This window comes from Pinus tabuliformis, chromosome J (assembly GCF_031772625.1).
Source record: "Pinus tabuliformis cultivar Carrire ecotype Pingquan chromosome J, CPIR1, whole genome shotgun sequence".
NCBI classification, from domain to species: domain Eukaryota; kingdom Viridiplantae; phylum Streptophyta; class Pinopsida; order Pinales; family Pinaceae; genus Pinus; species Pinus tabuliformis.
In genome coordinates, this window is record NC_142295.1 from 503,490,890 (window position 1) to 503,511,324 (window position 20,435).

Consider the following 20,435-nt stretch of genomic DNA (forward strand, 5'->3'; position numbering starts at 1 on the left):
GTAGATGACATCTTTTATGTCCCAAGTTATGATATGGATGGCTTATTTGTTTCTTAGGGTAACCCTATTTTAGGTGTTCATGTATACCTTTATTTAGATGATGTTCATGAGGTGAAGTGCCCTCAAAGAAGCTCCTTGGCCAAATCAAGTGCTTTGTCATGTAATATCTGAAGCATATGGGAAATTTTCTTTTAATTTTATTCCATGTGGAAAATAAAGGTTGTTTCCATTCTACAAGGGTGAGAATACAATATTTGATGTTTCACTTCCATCTATAGAGGTTCTTGTTGAGCACATTCATGTTAATATATCTTAGCGATTTCAAGTCACAGCTTTCACAGTTGGAGGACATGTGGTGACTTCTGAAGGAGTCCTTTTTTAAGGTGTTAAGATATTAGTTGATGTGCGAGAAAGAGCTACAATAGATGTTTAGGGATATTACAAACTTGATCATGCAAATTCAACACACTACACAATAAAAGCTGAGAAGGATCACTTCGAGTTTAGTAGTTTGGAGAACTTCATGGTTGTGCCAAACATGGCTTTAATCCCAAAGATAGAATCAACACATTATAATATTTGTGGTTCCCTAAAATTAGTGACAAATGGCTATTATGGTAAGCGTCAAGTTGGCTTGACACATGGGCCAGATAATGTTAAGCGTCAACTAAAGAGGATTGATGATATGGGAAACTTCTGCTTCAAGGTTCAACCATGTTAATATCGAATATCCCCACTGACCACAATAGTGGAACGTGATTTTGGTCTTCAATTTTTGCCATCACATATTGATGTGACAGTGACTAGACAAATGTTTGGCATTGAATTTATAAAGGCCCTTGCTGATATCTGTGGATTGAAAATATGCAAGGAAGGATGTGACTCCTCGATTTCTATATCACTTACTTCTTTGGTTGTTGAAATCTAGGTTCAGAGATTCTTAACTCTTTAAGTTTAACAAATGAGAGCAATGACTTCATATTTGAGAAATTTCTACTTGTTGCATTATGTCTTGAGGTAAAACATGGACCTTCATCTGATTTGTTGGATTGGGATGATGAGTGGTGTTGGGAGAGAAAGGTTATTGATGTCAATGTTGGTGTGTCTGATCATTCAGAGATGGTGTTTATCCAAAAAGGCTATTGGTTACGTATTATGTCTACTCATCTTGTGGCTTCTTACATCGTACATCCAAACAAAGAACCAATGAATTTGTTGATTGAGAAAGGATGGTAGCAAATCTGCTTAGAAGCTTCTCGTGTGCACATGCTTCATTTCTTGAACTCGTGCATTTTCTTTGGAATGTCTTCATTAGAATTCAATGTATTGAACCATAAGCCTATATATTTGATTGGTGAAAAATATCTACTGAGTGGTGAAATACATGTTGATTCAAGTTCTTATCCCAAAGCAAATGAGTTGTCTCGAAGCATTATTGTGGACGTATGGAAAAGGAGGGTGCATTTATAGATATGATCAATAATGTCAAAATTGTTTCAAGTGCTAATGGACCAAGCAACATTGTTGTATATTAGTACACTCACTGGGCCAATCTTGAAGATGAAATGGTCTTTGTTTTGAGATAAAAGGAATGCTAGTGAGAAAAATATTTTTGAAAAGGTCTTGTTTTATCCAAGAAATCGACACGTCGCTGTTAAAACTGATGGGTGCCAACCTGTTCTTCCTTCTTTTGTGGGGTGCCTAGGAAAGCACATTCAGGGTCAATGCTACCAACAATCCCAGGTGTTGACATTAAAGTAATTGCTCAAAATGACAGTAGCAATGGTCTTCTAAAAAAGGGTGACTTGGTTCTTTAAACTTCGACAAGATCAGATGGTTTATTTTTGGGTGGTCATTTGTATGATGATACTGAGTACTATGTTGAAGTTTCCAAGGGATATCATTTAAAAGCACTTGCATCGGACCCCTTTTGAAGCTTAGCTGTATGCTCATCCAATTTGATCAGACGCCCCACTCGACTAGCCAAACCATAAATAATATTTGATGGTAAGTATTCAACCTTCTATGCACTCCGTGCATTTGTGGTCGTCAATAGAGGAATCACTAAATTTGCATCAAATAGCCACTAGATATGGAAAAAACCTCTTCAATTGCATTGCTTCAAACTACAACCATGTAAGTCTGGATTTTACTATTACTTTCAATGCTTTACAATGAAACCAGTGTAAATGCAGGTTGTATGTGGATAAAATATAAACCACTGTAAACGCAGGTTGTCTTGTATGTGTATGCAGGGGCATACATGATAAAATATTTGAGAGTGAATGGGATACTATTTCAAGAGCTTTCATGCTCTATCTTGAGACTCAATATGCAACGTGGAAGTAATTTGACCGTACTGGAAATGGACTCATATCCCGATAATGCATACAATTTCTTTGTGGACATATTGATTGAGATGATGGGGAGCTTTAAATCATTAAAGGAGTTAGTAATATGTGTTGTGCCTTTGCTTAAAGAAATATGTGTCTTCTCAATTTGTTGTTCAAGAGGCTTCCTAATCTCCGATGTTTGTTAATGGGTGACAACTTTATCTTGGTAAAAACAAAATTTTCGCTTTTCTTTTACATGTGCAATGAACAACATGTTTCAATGTTTAAGAATATTTGCATTTGCTACTTAGTTGTCACATATAGGATATTTTTTTTTTTTTATACAAAGCATATATTGATGTAGCTTAGGTTGACTATTATGTTTTGGTTCATTATTATGTCCTGTTTGCAGATTTAGTATATCCAATAGATATGAAACAAAACCAAGTAACGAATTTGTTTCATATCTATTCCTTAATGAAAATCTACACTACCTAAATTAAAAAAGTTAACCTGCTATAAGATGTGAAAAGACCATAAAATTCTTCCATGGTTTTTTCCATGATGTTCATAATGAATATTTATGTCTTTTACCTCATAAATGAGTGCAGAGTTGGCTTATTCTGGTTTTGAAATGCAATGCAGGAACTTTCAAAATATCCCATACCTCAACGTCTCAGATCCCCACTCTCTCATCTCCGTATATACAGGTTTATGTAGACATAACTGAATTTCATGATAGGGAAATTAGTGTATTAGGTTGCTTTCTTCAGAGCACCCCTGCTCTAGAGATGATAGAACTTCATTTAATTGATGACTTGAATTATGATGATCCACGATATGTAAAGTTTTTGGAGGAAGTGATGTATTTGAATAGAGTTTCAAAGCAAGCAAGGATATTGGTATGAGAATCTTCTTTTTAAATACACACTTCAAAATCTTTAAACCGTTGACCAGTAAAAAGGCTTTCGAGCTTCATTTTATTTTATTTTATTTCTTTACGGAAGGGTATGACTAATGCAAGTTCTATGTGGATATGAGGATGAATTCTACTATGGATAGGAGGATGTGGACACCAGTGGAATGGCCTGCTTAGTCTTGGGCAACATCGAGTATGGAAGCAGATGACAGTCTTATGGAGTGGGTATGTGACATTTTGCCCCATTTTCATTTTGTTTATCATTCGTTGTTTGTGTTGGTTCTAATATTAATTTTTAATTATTTATCTTTTTGTCATTTATATCATTAACATTCCATGTTTCCCAGGCAAGGTAACATCTTCAGTTGCTTTAGATGATCAGGCTATAGGATTAGGATGTTCCCAATGAGTTTTGAACATTTGTCCAATATGCCCTGTCAATTTTGGATTGTCATTGTAGGTTATCGCTTTAATTGTTATCCGGTTTGACATTTGATTGACAATGAAATTCCATGCTTTTATAAATTATTTGTATGTTAATTTTTAAAAGTATTTAAGGAAATTGCCTTCAGTAGCCACACTAAAAACAATGGATTTCACACTACTAGGTTTAAGGTTTGGGTTATGTATTTGGTTAAAATTTCCCAAGATTTATATCATATCTCAAGTGTCAGGTTTGGGTTATTTATTTGGTCAAAATTTCCCAAGATTTATATCATATCTCAGCCTTTTGAAATTCATGCATTCATGCCATTCGAATGTAACACACCACGATAAGGATGAGCCCTATTAAGCTTACCAACTCTGTTACTATGCTTCATGAATCATAATTCAAATGGACTTTGAATTTGGTTCTTTTCCTTGACTAAATAGTATTAAGAAAAATCCTCTCATTCAAACTCAACCCCAAGTCATACTCAAAATTTTGACATGTGAATAACATTGGCTCGACAACAAGTTTGATACTAAAGTCCTTGCAAGTCAGACAAGACTGTTCATTTAAAAAAAAAATTGATCATATCCTTAAATTGTTCACCCTTGGACTCCTTCATTAAAGAAAATATCATTCTATGATCTTGATAATTGGTCTATCAAAACGTGGATGGGGCGAAATATGAGTTAAGGAGTAGAGAAATAAATTTTCCTTCACATTGCCTAGAATATTTTGAACTTTTGGGGGAACATCACGTGACACTACCATCATGACACCAACATTTTTTGGTAAAGTTCCACTACAAGAGGGATCCACTGATTCACGTTCCTCAACCTGTGACTATAAAGATGATTCTTCCTGAACATTTTCCCTAGATGATGATAATGATATATAGTCCTTATCATCATACATTATTGATTTTGTTTCTTCACCAGTGCTTCACCTTCCCCCTCCCAATTGTATATAAGCATAATTTTCTTTTGCATGCTTCCCTCCGATTACAAAGTTATACCCATACCTGAAATCCTCATCTTGATCTTGGTTCTTATGCTTCTCTTCTTCTTCTAAGCTAAGCAATCGGAAAAAAATTACCTCCCTACCACCACAAATAGATAAACCATTTTTCCTACACTATATTTCAAGCTCCACAAGAGGAATATGAAACAATTCCAGAGGTGTTGCTCCCTCTCCAATCACCATAGCAACATCTTGATTTGGACCAGATCCATCTGTTATGTCTGTAAGATTGGATTCATAACTATCAAGGTCATTCAATGGTGGGGCATCTCCACATATTGAATGAATGGGAGGGACACCTGAATTTCCAAACCAAAGAAAGGTAGCTCTCCATCCATTCACATAAGCATATGAAATGAGAAACAAGTTTGACCAAACCTGGAGAACCTTCATCATTCTCTCCTGCAAGGACACCATAATATAAAAGAAAAAAAATTCATAAAACGATCCACACAGTCATTACACTAATTATGATATTTTTTTTACGAGTAAAAATTACCAGCCGCCTTGCTAATTGACCAATAAAGGGATTGATCTTAATACATGATCTATTTTCATCATTGCTATCCTCAACATGTTTTATTATTTTGAATGAGATTTTGTGAATTGTCAGGTGTGTTTTTCCACATTTCAGTTTTTATATCCCACACAATTGGAATCCTACTACATTTGGCCTCCTCTACTTCCCTAGGCTACATGTGTTAAAGAGGGTACGAAACATTAATGATATGTTCTTTTGCCATAAGTTCTTCTCATTTTTTGGATGTATTCTGTGGAAATTTTATTCATGCCAATTATGTGGAAGGAAATAATGTTCCATTATTCTTTTTCATCATCTCTTGTTTATGAGTTAGCATGCTTCTATTGTACTAGTTCATTACGACTTTGTCACACAAAGATCAAGTTGAGTGGGTTTTGCATTTGATTTCCACTGTAGTAAAAAACTGAATATATAATTTTTCTGTTAGGTTGAATGATGGGACAACACACTTTGATTTCCACTAGTGCTCTCTTTTTCATATACTATCACAAGTGCACAAATACAAACTCACTTTTCTTTTTACCTGGATAAGAAAATGATGACAACTTTGTATTTTGTAGTGACAAGGATAACTATGTATTGGAGCTATACCTTGAGCCCTTCAATTCATCCTTTCCTTACCCAACATGACCATCTCCTATTGGTAATGGAGTTCAATTTCTGAACCAACATTTGTCTTCAATACTATTTCATGATAAAGAAAGAACACAACCATTGTTGGATTTCCTTCGAGCACACAAATACCAAAGCCATGTCATTTTTCTTTCCTTGGTTAATATATTGCATCATTGTGTTTGATAGTTAATTCATTATTATTCTATGCCAATAAATCTCTATCAAATAGTAGAGAAGGATGACCTGGCTGTTTTAGAGATATATAATATGAATTAATTAAAAATTCACAGGGTTATTTCGATTCTCATCTTTCTATTTCACTTCTTTAGAGAAACTATATATCCAAATACCAAATCAACTCAAACCAAATTAAAATAGATAATCCTAGTTATGAATATGTTTCTCTCTCCATACCTTATAATGACATTATTTTTTTGAATTATACTTGAATTTCACTGATAATAACTTGGATTTATATATTTTTTACCAAATTGAAATGATGGTAAAAATATGAATATCCCATTAAATATGACCTAAAGATGATTCAAATAATATCACCTTTAGTTTGAGCACGTGGCAGAGTAATTTATGAGGTGTGAAGTTTTATTAGAGGCATTGTTTGTTTATTTGTTTTGGTTAGAAAATGTTTTTCTCTTGCTTTTATGTGAATTTCAATTTATCATATCTAGCATGTTGAGAAACGGGAAATAATAATGTGTGACATTTATCTTGTAGAAATTAATGTTGAATGAAAGGATAAAGAATTTAACCAAGCTACAATCCGCTTTGGTAAAGGTAGAGGGACACCTTAAAAATTTACCTAAGAATACACCATATACATAGTTTGAACATAAGTAATATATGGATTTTTTGTTTGCAGATATGTTCTTTTTTTATCCAAGATATCACAGCAAGACAAATATTGATATTGTAGAGATTTTTTTTTTTTGTAAATTGGGAGTTACTATTCACATTAAAAACAGAGAAATATAATTACAAAGAGGCCAATGAGGCAGCTGTCCAAAGACCAGCACAAATGCAAAATCAATCCCACACCCAGGGAAAAAGGAAACAGGGGAATAGAATCTAGGTGGGGAGACCGATAGCAAGGGTAGAATTCCAACTGTGAGCACACAGGCTCGACGCAACAAAAACCCTGATGATCAAGCAAAAACAAGATAGAAACAAAAGATTACAAACCTGGAGGAGCCGACATCATCATCATCATCATCATCATCATATCATTGCAAGGCAGGGGAACGTGCCAAGGAGATCTGATCTAGGATCGACCTGTGCTCAGAGAACGAGATAAATCTTCAAATGAGTACTCTGTCATAATGGAAAAGCTAATTGGGCTGCTGCGATATAACGCTTGCCTTGTGTAGGTCATTGATATTGATTATGGTGCCCATCTTCTTGATTTCAGGTGATTCGAAAGAATTCCACTCCTGAGACACGAGCTGATCCTGGGTGATTACCCCCTGGTTGGCCAGGTAGTCGGCCATGTTGTTGGCCTTTCATCTGACCGCTTGAAACAAAACCCCTTTTGCTTCTTTTATGTTGTCATTAATTCGCTGGAGAATGCGGTTGAGACACCATCCAATAGATATTTTAACCACACTTCGGCCCTGCTGTAGCTTTCGGCAAGCTTGGGTGGCAACATTGGAGTCTCCCTCAACCAGAAGGGGCCAATAGTTTTTTTGCTTGGCAATGATAAGACCCCTAGCTAGCGCTTGGAGCTCAGCAACATTATTGTGGTATGGCCTTAGTTACCATAGTAAAACCACAGGATGGATCCCATGGAATTGCGAAAAACCTCACCAAAGCCTGCTATGCTAGGGTTGCTTTTGGACGCCCCATCATAATTCAACTTGAGGAAAGGTTGTTTAGGAGGATGCCAGATTGTCAAATACGAGGGATTAATCAAAACAAACTGGGAAGGAGAAGCATTGCCGGTGATGAGAATATTAAGAAGTTTAAGGATCTTGCAATTAGCTGCGGTTGGAGGGTGTGGGGAGTCCTGAATCTTAGCAATGGAAGCAGATTCTCGCAACGTTGTTTTGATGTTGTGAATGATCTGCTCCTCCTTGGAGGCTGCATTCCTGAAAGTTCGAGAATTGCGCTCCTTCCAAAGAGCCCAACAAATAATACCCGGAAGAAGGTTCCAGGCCAGATTGATAAGAGGTTGGCTAGAGAAGGCAGGGCACCAATTTTCCAGGGTGTTGTGAATGGAATCAAGGAAGCGATCAGAGGTCTCAAAGACTAACAAGAACTAGGACCAAATGTTGGAAGAAAAAGGGCAGGTGTTGAGGAGGTGGTTGGTCGTTTCAGAATCAGAGAGGCATAGACTACAAACAGAGGGGCCATTGAAACCTTTCTTTTGAAGATTGTCCCAAGTCAGAATTTTCCTGTGCGTGATCAACCAAAGAAAGAGACTGATCTTCGGCCAGTGCTTCCTACTCCATAGTTTTTTCCATTTGCTATCTGCTTGAGTAGAGGTCAGATTTTTCAGAAGGTTGTAAGCTTCTTTGATGTTGAAGGTTCCTTTCGGTTTGGAGCCCCATCTTAGAATGTCCAGATCGTCCATCCTTTGAATTTTCCTGTTGATGTGCTCTCTATTAAGGGAGTTTATAGGCTGATGGAGGTGGATTGGAAGATATTCTGTGAGGTTCTTCCAATCCCTCCAATCAGAAGTTTTAGTGTTTTTCCAATAATCTTTTACTTTTCTGTTATTTTGCTCATCCAGGTATTCTTTAACAGGCCTGTAAATCTCTTTATCCAGGCTAGGGCATTGCTCCCACACATCCTCCCAGAATAAAGCATGCTGACCATTGCCAATCTCCCAGAAACTGTGCTTTTGAATCAACGATCTGTTTTCCCAGGCCTTATTCCACATTGGAGACCCTTTAAGATTGCCTGAGAGCCGTAAGAGAGAGGCCCAAGGAGTCATGGGGGCATATTTGGCCTTCCATAGCATGGCCCAATTGGTGGTAGGATTTGTAAGCCATCGCCACCAAGTTTTAGCACCCATGGCCCTACCAAGGAGATCAGGGTCTCTAAGGCCAAGACCACCATCATGCTTGGGAGAGCACACTTTGTCCCAGGCCACCAGAGCCCACTTGCCATTGATGGCTTTGCGTCTCCAAAGAAAGTCCCTTTGGATGGTTTTGATTTGGCTTGAGATAGACCTTGGAGCCATAATAGCCAAGAAAAGGTAAAGGGGCATGGCTTGAAGGACAAAACGGACAAGGATTAGTCTTCCTGCCAGATTGAGTGCCCTGAAAGTCCAATTAGAAATTTTCTTCTTGAGTTTGGAGATAAGAGGTTCCCAGTTCGAACAGGTAAGAGGTTTATTAGTGAGGGGAACACCCAGATATTTAGAAGGAAAGAGACTTTTCTGGAAACCCAGGATATGAGCAAGATGAGTTTGAATTGCCATTGGGGTGTTGATGAAGAATATTTTTGATTTAGTCTTATGCACATCCAGACCAGAGGAAAGGGAGAAGTCGTTTAGGATTCTTGTGAAAGCAAGGGCTTCCTTAACCGAGGGGCATCCCATGAGGAGGGTGTCATCCATGAATTGCTGGTGGGTTGAGGGGGGGAGCTGGGGATAAAGCTGGAGACCTGAGATGAGACTGCTGGCCGAGGCTGCCGAAATAGATCTGCCTAACCCCTCCGCCAAAATAATAAAGAGGAAAGGAGAAAGAGGATCACCATGTCTGATACCTCTCGATGGATTGATGATCGAGGTGGGAGAGCCATTAAGTAGGATTGAGAAGAAGGCACCGGAAACCAGGGCCATGAACCAAGTGATGATCTCTTTGTTGAACCCAAAAGTAGTTAACGTGTGTCAGATATAGTTCCAGTTGATCTTGTTAAAGGCTTTAGACATATCCAGCTAGATCAACATCCTTGGTTTTCCTTGGTATTTTAGCGTGTGAATGATTTCCTGAGATAGAATGATGCTGTCCATGATTTTCCTGCCTTCCACGTATCCTGTTTGGTTTATAAAAATTAGGAGTGGCAAAAGAGGCTTTAAACAATTGGCCAGAATTTTGGATATGATCTTGTAGATGACATTGTAGAGTGCAATGGGCAAAACTGATCTGGGGAGTCTGCCCTTTCTGATTTGTGAATGAGAGCAAGAAAAGTGGCGTTGAGAGAGGGAAATATAGTTTTCTTCAATCTTGATTCCTCCACTAGGTCATCTACCGAGTCCTTGATTGTGTTCCAACAAGCTTTGTAGAAATCTATGGTGAAGCCATTAGGTCCTGGGGCTTTTCCATTCGGCATTTTTTGAACCACTTCTTCCAACTCCTCCATGGTTATCTTTTTTAGTAACATCTGATTGTGTTCTTTGGTTAAGATAGACGGGATGTGATTGGTGATTTTCCTTATGTGATCCTTGTTGTGGTTGGTTGCTTTCAGTTAGGATGCTTGAGAAATGCCGATGGACTTCTTCCCCAATCTGCTGATGAGTATCAAGCATCTGCCCCTGCTCGTTCTTGAGGTTGAGGATCCTATTAATTTTCCGGTGTTGGATCATAGATTTGTGGAAGAAAGAAGTATTTCTCTCCCCCTCTTTGAGCCATTGGATCCTAGATTTCTATCGCCAAAGGATCTCTTCCTGATTTTATATTATCTCCCAATCTTTCTAAAGTTCCATTTCAGTTTACTTTGTTTCCTCTGTTAACCCATTCTGGATGATTGTTTGTTGAAGATATTTCATTTTTGACTCTATAATCTTTTTCTCTGAGGTAATATCTTCGAAGTTTTCTTGGTTCCTTTTTTTTAATTCTTGCTTGATGAACTGAAGTTTTGATGGAATCCTTTCATCTTGCTTCCTTGAGGGGAGAAATCCTTGGTCCACCATTCTTTGATTTTGTCTTGGAAATCTGGGTGGGAAAGCCAGAAAGCTTCAAACCTGAAGGGGGAGTTTTTAGGTTTTAAAGAGACCTGGAAGGTAAGGACAATTGACCAATGATCAGATCCCGTCTGCGGAGCGATGATGTCCCCTGTTTCCAGAGATGAAAGGAAAAGGTCTTCAGAGATAAGAAATCGATCCAGTCTAGAAGCAATTTGACGCTCTCCCCCTCTCCTATTGTTCCAAGTGTGGATGCCATTTTTGGTTGGGGTATCTATGAAGTTTAGATCATCAATCATACCTTGGAAAGCTTGGGAGTCTGAATCAAGATGACGGAGACCTCCCCTTTTATCATCTAGATTTAGGATCATGTTGAAGTCTCCTGCCATAATCTAGAACTTATTATCCATAGGCTGGAGATATATTTTTAGATGGTTGAGCCAGGCCAGCCTTTCTTTGACCGAATGAGGCCCATAGACATTTGTAATACAGATTTTCTCTTTGGTGCCTATGACCTGAAGGATGGTTGTTAGGGAATAACTTGAAGCAAATGAGTCAATCAAATGAAACCTGGAGTCTTTCCAAAAAGTGGCTATGCCTCCATCTGTGCCCTGAGCAGTTATGGCTAAATGCCTATACTGTTTTTTAAAACAGGTCTGCTGTATGTTCCTCATTTCAGATAGGCTATTTTTTGTTTCTTGCAATAGAAGAATGTCTGTTTTTCCTGAGATTACTTTGGATTTAAGAATACTTTTTTTTGAAGGGCTATTGAGTCCTCTTATATTCCAAGATGTGCAGTTCATGATAAAATGTTGGGGGTGAGAGATAGAACCTTTACCTTGCCCGCATTGATGAGGCTCAATCCCAGCTCAGCCAGATGTTGACCTTCCATTTTCCAGCCTCTTCTTTTAGGTTGACCTTTGGTGATTTGATTATTGGCCTTGAGATTTGCTTTGATGCCGCCAACTGGTTGCTTCCCCCCCTTGGTATGATGCTCTCTTTGTTTTTGGAAGTTCTGTTGCAAGATGTATGCTTCTTCTATATGTTTGAGGTGGTCTTCTGGAATACCCTCGAATCCTTTTGAGGTCCATTCCTTTGAAAGTTTCTGCAGATCCATTCCCATCAGAATTTCCTCTATTGCTTTTTCCTCTGAGGTGTGAAGCTCCTGTGTGTAGTCCATTTCCGTTTCTTCCTGAGTTGCCTGTTCAGTTGTGGCTGGGTTTGTGGTGTTTTCCATTTCTGTGTCCATTTCCTTGTTCTGATCTGGAATTTGTTCTATGTAGTTGCTCACCTGGCCTTTCTCCATTGTTGTTGATGAAAGGATTTCGTATCTGTTGTGTGTCGCCTGCTTGGGGGCCTCCTTTCCCGTAGTGTTCCTTCTAGCTTGCTTGTTTTTGTGAGTAACTTTGATAAATCCCTGTTCACCTTTAGCCCTAGTTGGGTCGTCTTTTGGAGGTGGTTTATTCTGTGGGCAATCTCAGAAAATATGGACATGCTCATGGCATTTCCAACATCTGAATGGGATATGTTCATAATCCACTGGTTGGGTCCATATTTCGTCCCTGAAGTTCAGGTTGATAGCTTCGGGCAAAGCTCTGAAACATCCATATAGGCACATATACGAGCATATGAGATGTAGTGTCCATTTATTATGCCTTCTAACATTTTGATGTATTCTCGCAATCCGTTTCCAATGGATTGAAGCACCGATGGTGCCCAATAGTCTGTAGGGAGAGAATATAGTCGGATCCATACTGGGACCCTAGTGAAGTCTCCTTGTCCTGGCATGAAGTTCTCCTTCTAGAATCTCATGTATAGATTGGCGGAGTTGAAAAAATAAGGCCCTCCTTCGAAGATGTGATCCTTGTCCTCCAGAAGAGCAAAAATAACTGTAAAGAAACCCTTTGATCCAAGCTGCAGTTCTATTGTTCCTTTAGGGTTCCATTTTTCCTGTATCCATCCTTTCAGGGCTCTTTCAGAGGGCTAGATTCCCATAAACTTACATATAACCGCATGTTACTTCATGTAATCTCTATAATCTTCTATGTCGGGTTCTTGTATGATTATTTATGGAATTTTTGCTAGCTTTGGATGGCAGGCCTTTGCTGTTGGAACTTATCCTGAGCTGTATTTTTGGCACCCGATTTAGGATTGTCAAGGTTTTTTGACGAGGTTAAAGTGCAAGCCGTAACCCCTGACTTCTCTGTGCCTATAGTGTTAGATCCTTCTTATTTAGGGGCGATGAAAGATTTGTTGTTTTCATGATGAGGGGAGTGTGGTCGGAGTTCCTGATTAGAATGAGGAACGACTGATGAAGAGGTAAGATGAGTGAAGAAGGAGGTGTTAGGTGCGTGAGAGGAGCCCACCACCTGCTATTTGAAGGAAGGACCCCCTTGAAAGACTGTTTGCTCCATGATAGGCCCGCTCAGCGAGCGTCCTGGGAGCATAGTGGGAAGCAAAACTGTAAGGGCAGAGCCCGTACAAGTCCACATCTGAACCAGAGGATCTCAAAAATCGCCTCTCTCGATTAGGCTCTGGGGTTCATGCTCTACTTCGCAAGATCACATGCATGTGATATTGTAGAAATTGTTAGAGGACCTATTGAGGTCAATTTTTATGATGTTCTACTTGATTGATACATTCTCATGACAGGAAGGATTTAAATACGAATTAATATGTTACCAAAACAAATTATATTCAAAATTTATGCATATAAAAGATAAAAACAAATTTCAATTCCTTCATTTGATTGTTACTTGACTCTGGTTTGGCGAGGTTACATGAAATGGGATTGGAAAAAGGATGGGGGTGATAATATAAAGATCATGTCTTGGATATGATTCATTTGTTGTTGGAGATCCTTCAGGCACTTCAGCCACCGACTTTGGAAATGTTTCTAGTAAGTATTACTATGGTTTTTAATGTTGCGATTCTTTCACCTCATGGTTATTTTGGGCAAGAAAATGTTTCAAGAATGCGTGATAAGATATCGATGGATAGGTAAAAAGTTTTTTTATAATTGCAATGTCCATTCCATGATATCCTCTCTTTATTGTTTGATTGTGTTTTGAACGTTTATTTCAATTTTTAATTGTATTTTAACTATAAAATTGAAAGTACTTGGTATTATGTTTGTTTAAACAACAACCAAAGCTTGAAGATGAAATTAATATTACACAATATTGATTGAAATCCTTTTAACTGTTTTGTATTGAAATATTTTCATGATTATTAGAAAAGTTTACTTTCATGTTTTTATTTGAGAACATGTTGTTTATATACTTGACCAAGTTCATGCATTAGACAACAAATTATTGTTGCGAATAAAATGACAAGGATTAGACATCACACCTCAGATGATTTGTTTTAACAAGTTATTTACAACTTGAGCTTTTTAGCATGTAATTTAGTTGGCATGATTGTGCCTAAACTTTCCTTGAAGGTTGAATACTAAGTTACTAAGGTGTTCTTTTCTATAGTGACTTTAATTTGTTTATATAGGTCATCCGGCTACATAGTAGCCACTATCGCTCAATTGAAGAAAACTTGTTCGAGTTTCTTTCTCTTATGAGGATGAATGGATTTAAAATTATTGATGTTGAGGTATATGTAATATAAATCTTTTATAGTCTACCTTCATTTATATTCTAGTGTTCATCATCTTTCATGTCTTACACTCTACATTCTAGGTTCTTTTGTTTTCAGAAAATGAACTCAGTATTGATGGTAAGTAGCAGGATTTGAACAAAGAGGAGAACACTAACACTGGAGCGACAAACGAAAAAAGAGAGAGAAGAGAACCGATCTAGTGGTACCCTTAAAGCCAATATCCTGCATAAGACGCACACATAGAGACTGATGTTCAAGTCTTCATAGTTGGTGAATTCACTTGCAATGACTTGACAACACAATGATAATGTTTTATAGTGATGAAACAACATTTCATGTGTAAATTGTATTCGAGCCAATGTTAAGTTGGAAACTCATATTGTAATACTTGACATTTCATATAATATAATTTTTGTGGTTGAAATGATTTATAGTTTCACTTGATATTGTTTAGTATTTTAACTAACATATGTAATTTTGAATTTTCATATTAGATGAACCAATTCACATTGTATGATTTTTTTTTGTTTTTGTTTTTGTTTTTATTTTTTATTTTTTATTTTTTTATTTTGTTTTGTTTTGTTTTTTTGTTTTTTGTTTTGTTTTGTTTTTTTTTGTTTTTGTTTTTGTTTTGTTTTTTTGTTTTTTTTTTTGTTTTTTTAATTTAGCCGCAAAATCATACTAATTAATCTATGTTGATTAATAATGAACACATAAAATCAATCTAAAACTTCTAAATTAGTAGTTTATATTGATTAATGATGAACACAAATAAAATGAATATACGACTAAATTAGTCATTTATAATGATTATTAATGAAAATAAATGAAATGAATATAAACTACTAAATTAGTCGTTTATATAATGAATATGAAACTACCAAAAAAAATATAAATGACTACTACAAATCATTAATTTTTCATTACAAATGACAACTAAATTTTGCATATATATGACTATTAGTAGCTAATCTGTAGTATTTTATAACACGACAAAAATTTAGTCATATTTTTTTGGTCATTAATTGGTTTCAAACGACGATTAAAATTAGAATATATATGACTATTAGTAGCTAATTTACCTTATCTTATAACACGAACAACATTTTGGTAATATTACTTTGGTCATTAATTGGTTTTCTAAGATGATCATATAATAATATATTTTGTTGTATATTTGGTCATTAATTGTGGCAATTAATGACTAAATCAATAAATAAATTAATGACTAAATATACTGCTAGATGATAAAATTGAGACAATCAATTAATGACTAAGCTAAAAATGACTAAAAGTTGGTCGTGTTATAAGATACTGTAAATTAGCTATTATTGGTCACCGACTGAAAAATAGTCATTTATATGCAAATTTTAGTCGTTGCTTTAGTAACTAATTAGCCATTTTGTACTAGTGTTTGGTTTCTCTTTGTGAGAGTGAAATTTGTTGCACTTGGTCCTGTAATTTTGATATATCATGTTGCAATTATTCCTCTTCATGAGTCATAGTAGAGCTTTCTGAGGGCTTAATGGGTGTATAATTCTTTTGTTTGGGAGGAATTTTAGAACCAAATATTGATCTCTATGCTTCAATATGCCCTTTGAATTACTTCAAACTATTTTTTCAAACAAAAGTTATGCAAAATTTAAAAAATACACACATTTTTCTTGTTTTTTAGGAGCTCTATATTGAATTTTTTGTATCTCTATAATTTATGATCTCCAAGGTATAAAATTGTTTCTTGTGGTATCCCTATGAGTCTTCTTCCCAACCACATAATCCAGACCTATATTAAATTCTTCAAGAAATAGTTATTCCCAATCTCCCACGATGGCTTGATTATACACTGTTTCAGTAGAGCAAACTTGTACGGAGTGACACATGTCATTGTTTCGACCTTCAGCCTAGAAAATGATGCACAAAAAACTACATTTCATGAAATTTCAGACACTTTTTACGAAATTCAAATCCGATGCTCAGAGAGATAGGTATGACAATTCTCCCTAGGTCACCTGTTTGAGACGAAATTTTGGAGCCTACAAAAACCCTAACTTCCTTGGAACATATCTCTGAAAATATAATGAACCAAGATCTTAAATTCGTACACAAAGTTCACCAATATTTCAGATCCATTTGGTTACAATTTCAGCTTTTGAAGCCCCGTATAAAAAAAGTTATAAAAAAAATTCCAATATGACTTGTTTGAAGAAGCGAAACCCTAGAATCCAAAGCTCTAATACCAAATGTTATGCAACCATCTCACAAGGGGGTAACCTCCTTTACATTACAGAAATGAAAAATTCTTGGATGATGCAAATGGTAAGACTTCCTTGATATATATAGGAGTATAAGGGTTCATAATATAATCAAAGCCTACATAACAAAAATAATGTAAGGGAACAACAATAACAATAGCGGGCTTCTATGGGGCACAACGATAATAATAGGGGGCTACACTAACAATAACAATAAGGGGAATGTAGGTTTTAACCCCATACAAAAATTACCTACATACAAATTCTAAAAACAGAAAATAAACAATGGCGAGAGCATAAAACATAAAACATATATATATATATATATATATACAAAGATTTTCCATAGATCCCAAACCCAAGACTACCAAATTGATTTTTCATTATATTCCTTTCAATGTTACAATACATATATATACAAGCTGAAGAATCCATAAACCATAGATTAGAACATAACCATAGTTCCCTTGACCAGATCTACAAAATACCATGGGAAGAAGACCATCATTCCCAAAACCAAGTGCAGAAACCACACACAAAACCATAGGTAGGTCCACCCACCTAATACAGGGTCCAAAAAAAATTTCCCCACGGATCTGCCCTAGACCTCGTAGAGGGGGGCTATTGCCCCCCTCAAACCCCCCAACAGGAGGGGCTTCTGCCCCCCCTTTGACCCCCCTGCTGCGCCTGACGCAACGAACAGGGGGTGCTATAGCCCACCTTGTGACCCCCTCGCACTTGGGGCTAGTCGTGGAAAGAATATAACACACACCCAACATTCTCCCACTTCTTGTTTTCTTTCCACGAGGGGCCACATGAGAGCTTAGTCATTGGTCTAGCCTTGCAATGCCCATTGTTTCTCTACACCAAGAAACCTTCTCAATGCTCACAAACTTTGTTAATGCATCTGCAAAATTCTTCAAAGTGTCCACCTTTACCAAAAACACCTTTTTGTCATCAATGATATCCCTCACAAAGTGATACTGAATATCAATGTTCTTTGCCTTTGAATGATAAGCAGGGTTCTTTGCCAAAAATTTTTGTCTTTGGTTGTCACAGTCTATCCTTATAGCTCATTGTACCAACCCCATACTTGAACACAATCTCTGCAACCAAAATGATTCCTTGCTTGCATGAGTGGCTGCCATGTATTATGCTTCTGTAGTTGAAAGTGCCACTACAGACTGTCTCTTGCTCTTCCAACTGAATGCACCTCCAATCAGGTTATATACATACCCACTTTTAGATCTTCTCTGATCCAAATCTCTAGCCCAATTTTCATCAACAAATCCATGGATGTCCAAAGCTCTATCCAATCCTAGCCTTCCTTAGTAGCACATACCATAATCACTAGAGCCACACAAATACCTAAAAACCCACTTCACTGTTGTTCAATGCTCCTTCCCTGGTTTTGACATAAACCTGCTCAATACTCCCACTACATGTGCAATGTCTAGTCTAGTATAGACCATTGCATACATCAGGATACTGACTGCACTTGTGTATGGAACATGGGACATGTCCTCTTCCTCTTCTTATGTCTTGGGACACTATTCAGCAAATAACTTTACACCGAAAGGAATAGGAAACTTCATCGTTTACCATATTAGATATTAAACCTCTACAATATAGTCTCGGCATACTTCCTTTGGTTTAACCAGAGCTTCCTTTTTGCCTGATCTCATTTAATTTCCATGCCCAAAATATAGTTTGCAACACCAAGATCTTTCATGCCGAATTTGGAGGACAATTGGGTCTTCAATTCCTGGATAATTTCTTTGTTATTTCCAATCAAGAACATATCATCAACATACAAGACCATACAAGTCCTTGTATATATGTATCAAATTTATGATACCACATCCATGGTGACTGTTTTAATCCATACAAAGACTTTTTTAACCTGCATACCTGTTCTTTCTTACCCTTCACCACAAAGAATTTAGGTTGCTTCATGTAGATCTCTTCTTCCAGATCCCCATGAAGAAACGTTGTCTTCATCCATCTATTCTACCTCAAAATCAAAAGCAACGGCAATAGACAAAAGTAATCCAATAGAAGCTACCTTGGCAATGGGACAAAATATCACCAAAATCAATTCCTGACACCTAGGAATAACCTTTCACTACCAACCGAGATTTTTATTTCTCCACCTTTCCTTTTGCATCCATCTTCTTCTTAAACACCCATTTGCTGCCAATGGGTTTCCTTCCAGTCAGAAACTCCACTAGATCCCAAGCCTCATTTTTGTGCAAAGATTCCATTTCATCAACCATGGCCTCTTTCCAGAGTATTCCATCCTCTGAATCTACTGCTTCTCTGATAGTTATGGGATCATCATTGGTAATAGATAAAGAAAAATTTGAATAGAAACCAGCTGGACTATATCTCTTTGTCTGCCTTTTTTCTCAAACTGATCTTCTCACAGCTAGAGTTTGTGGCTCTTCATCTTCTGATTCCTCTTCTGCTATAGATTTTCATTCCTCCTCCTTTAGCTCAAACTCTATCTTCTCATGTTCCTTTGGTAGGACTTTATGTTTAATAACATCTTTTACCTCTCTAAACACCACATGAAGGTTGTACACAACCTTCCTTATTTCTGGGTTCCAAAGCTTATAACCTTTTAAACCGTCCTTATACCCAATAAAGATGCACGTTTTAGATTTACTATCCAACTCGGTTCTTTTCTCCATTGGAACGTGTACATATGCATCACATCCAAATACCCTCATATGTGAAAAAGAGGGTTTCTTACCATTCCATACCTCTTGTGGAGTCTTATCCTCCAACACTAATGAAGGTGATCTGTTGACCAAGTAACATGCAGTCTCCATCGCCTCTGCCCAAAATTCCTATCATAGCCCAGCACCATTGAGCATGCTTCTTGCCTTTTCCATTAACGTCCTGTTCATTATTTCTGCAACTCCATTTTGCTGAGGTGTGTCTGGAGTAGTATTTTTCCATGCTATACCACACTTCTTACAAAACTCTTCAAATCCCTTCTTGCAAAACTCTCCACCGTTATCTATCCTCAACACCTTTTTCTTCTTCTCTGTCTGGTTTGCCACCAGGGCCTTAAATTATTTGAACTTGTTAAAGACTTCAGATTTCTTCCTGAGGAAATATATCAATGTATTCTTTTAGAAGTCATCTATAAATGATACATAGTACACAAAATTACCCAGTGATGGAACCGACACAGGCCCAAACACATCACTGTGCATAAGCTCTAATATTTGTTTCGCCCTCTTAGCACCAGAGGGGAAACTCACCCGATTCTGCTTCCCATATACACAATTTCCACATAAATCAAAATCCAGAGAGAAAATAGACATAATCTCTACCATACCATTACCATGAAGTATTCCAAGGCCCTTCTTTCCAATATGTCCAAGCCTTTGATGCCATAGCATGGTATTTTCTCTAGAGACCACTATATTTTCTGCTCCACTTTCAGGAACCATAGAACTGTTGCACTCATCAATGACAGTGCTACCCTAGAGTTTGTATAGAGTTCCAATCCAAACTCCCCACATCAATACCAGTTCTCCCTGAACCATCTTGTAGGTATCTTTCTCGAACACTGTTTTTATGCTTGCATCATCTAGTTTTCTTACAGAAATTAGATTTATGGCCAATGCAGGAATATGAAAAACACCTGGAAGTGTTCTAATCCTTCCACCTTGCAATTTCAACTTGATTTTTCTACGACCGATGATTGTAGCCTTCCTATCATCCCCTAAGAAGACATCATGACCATCATATTTATCATACTCGCAGAAACACTCCCTATGGGGAGTGAAGTGAAAGGATGCACTTGAGCCAATCAACCATGCCTCATGATCTACATGT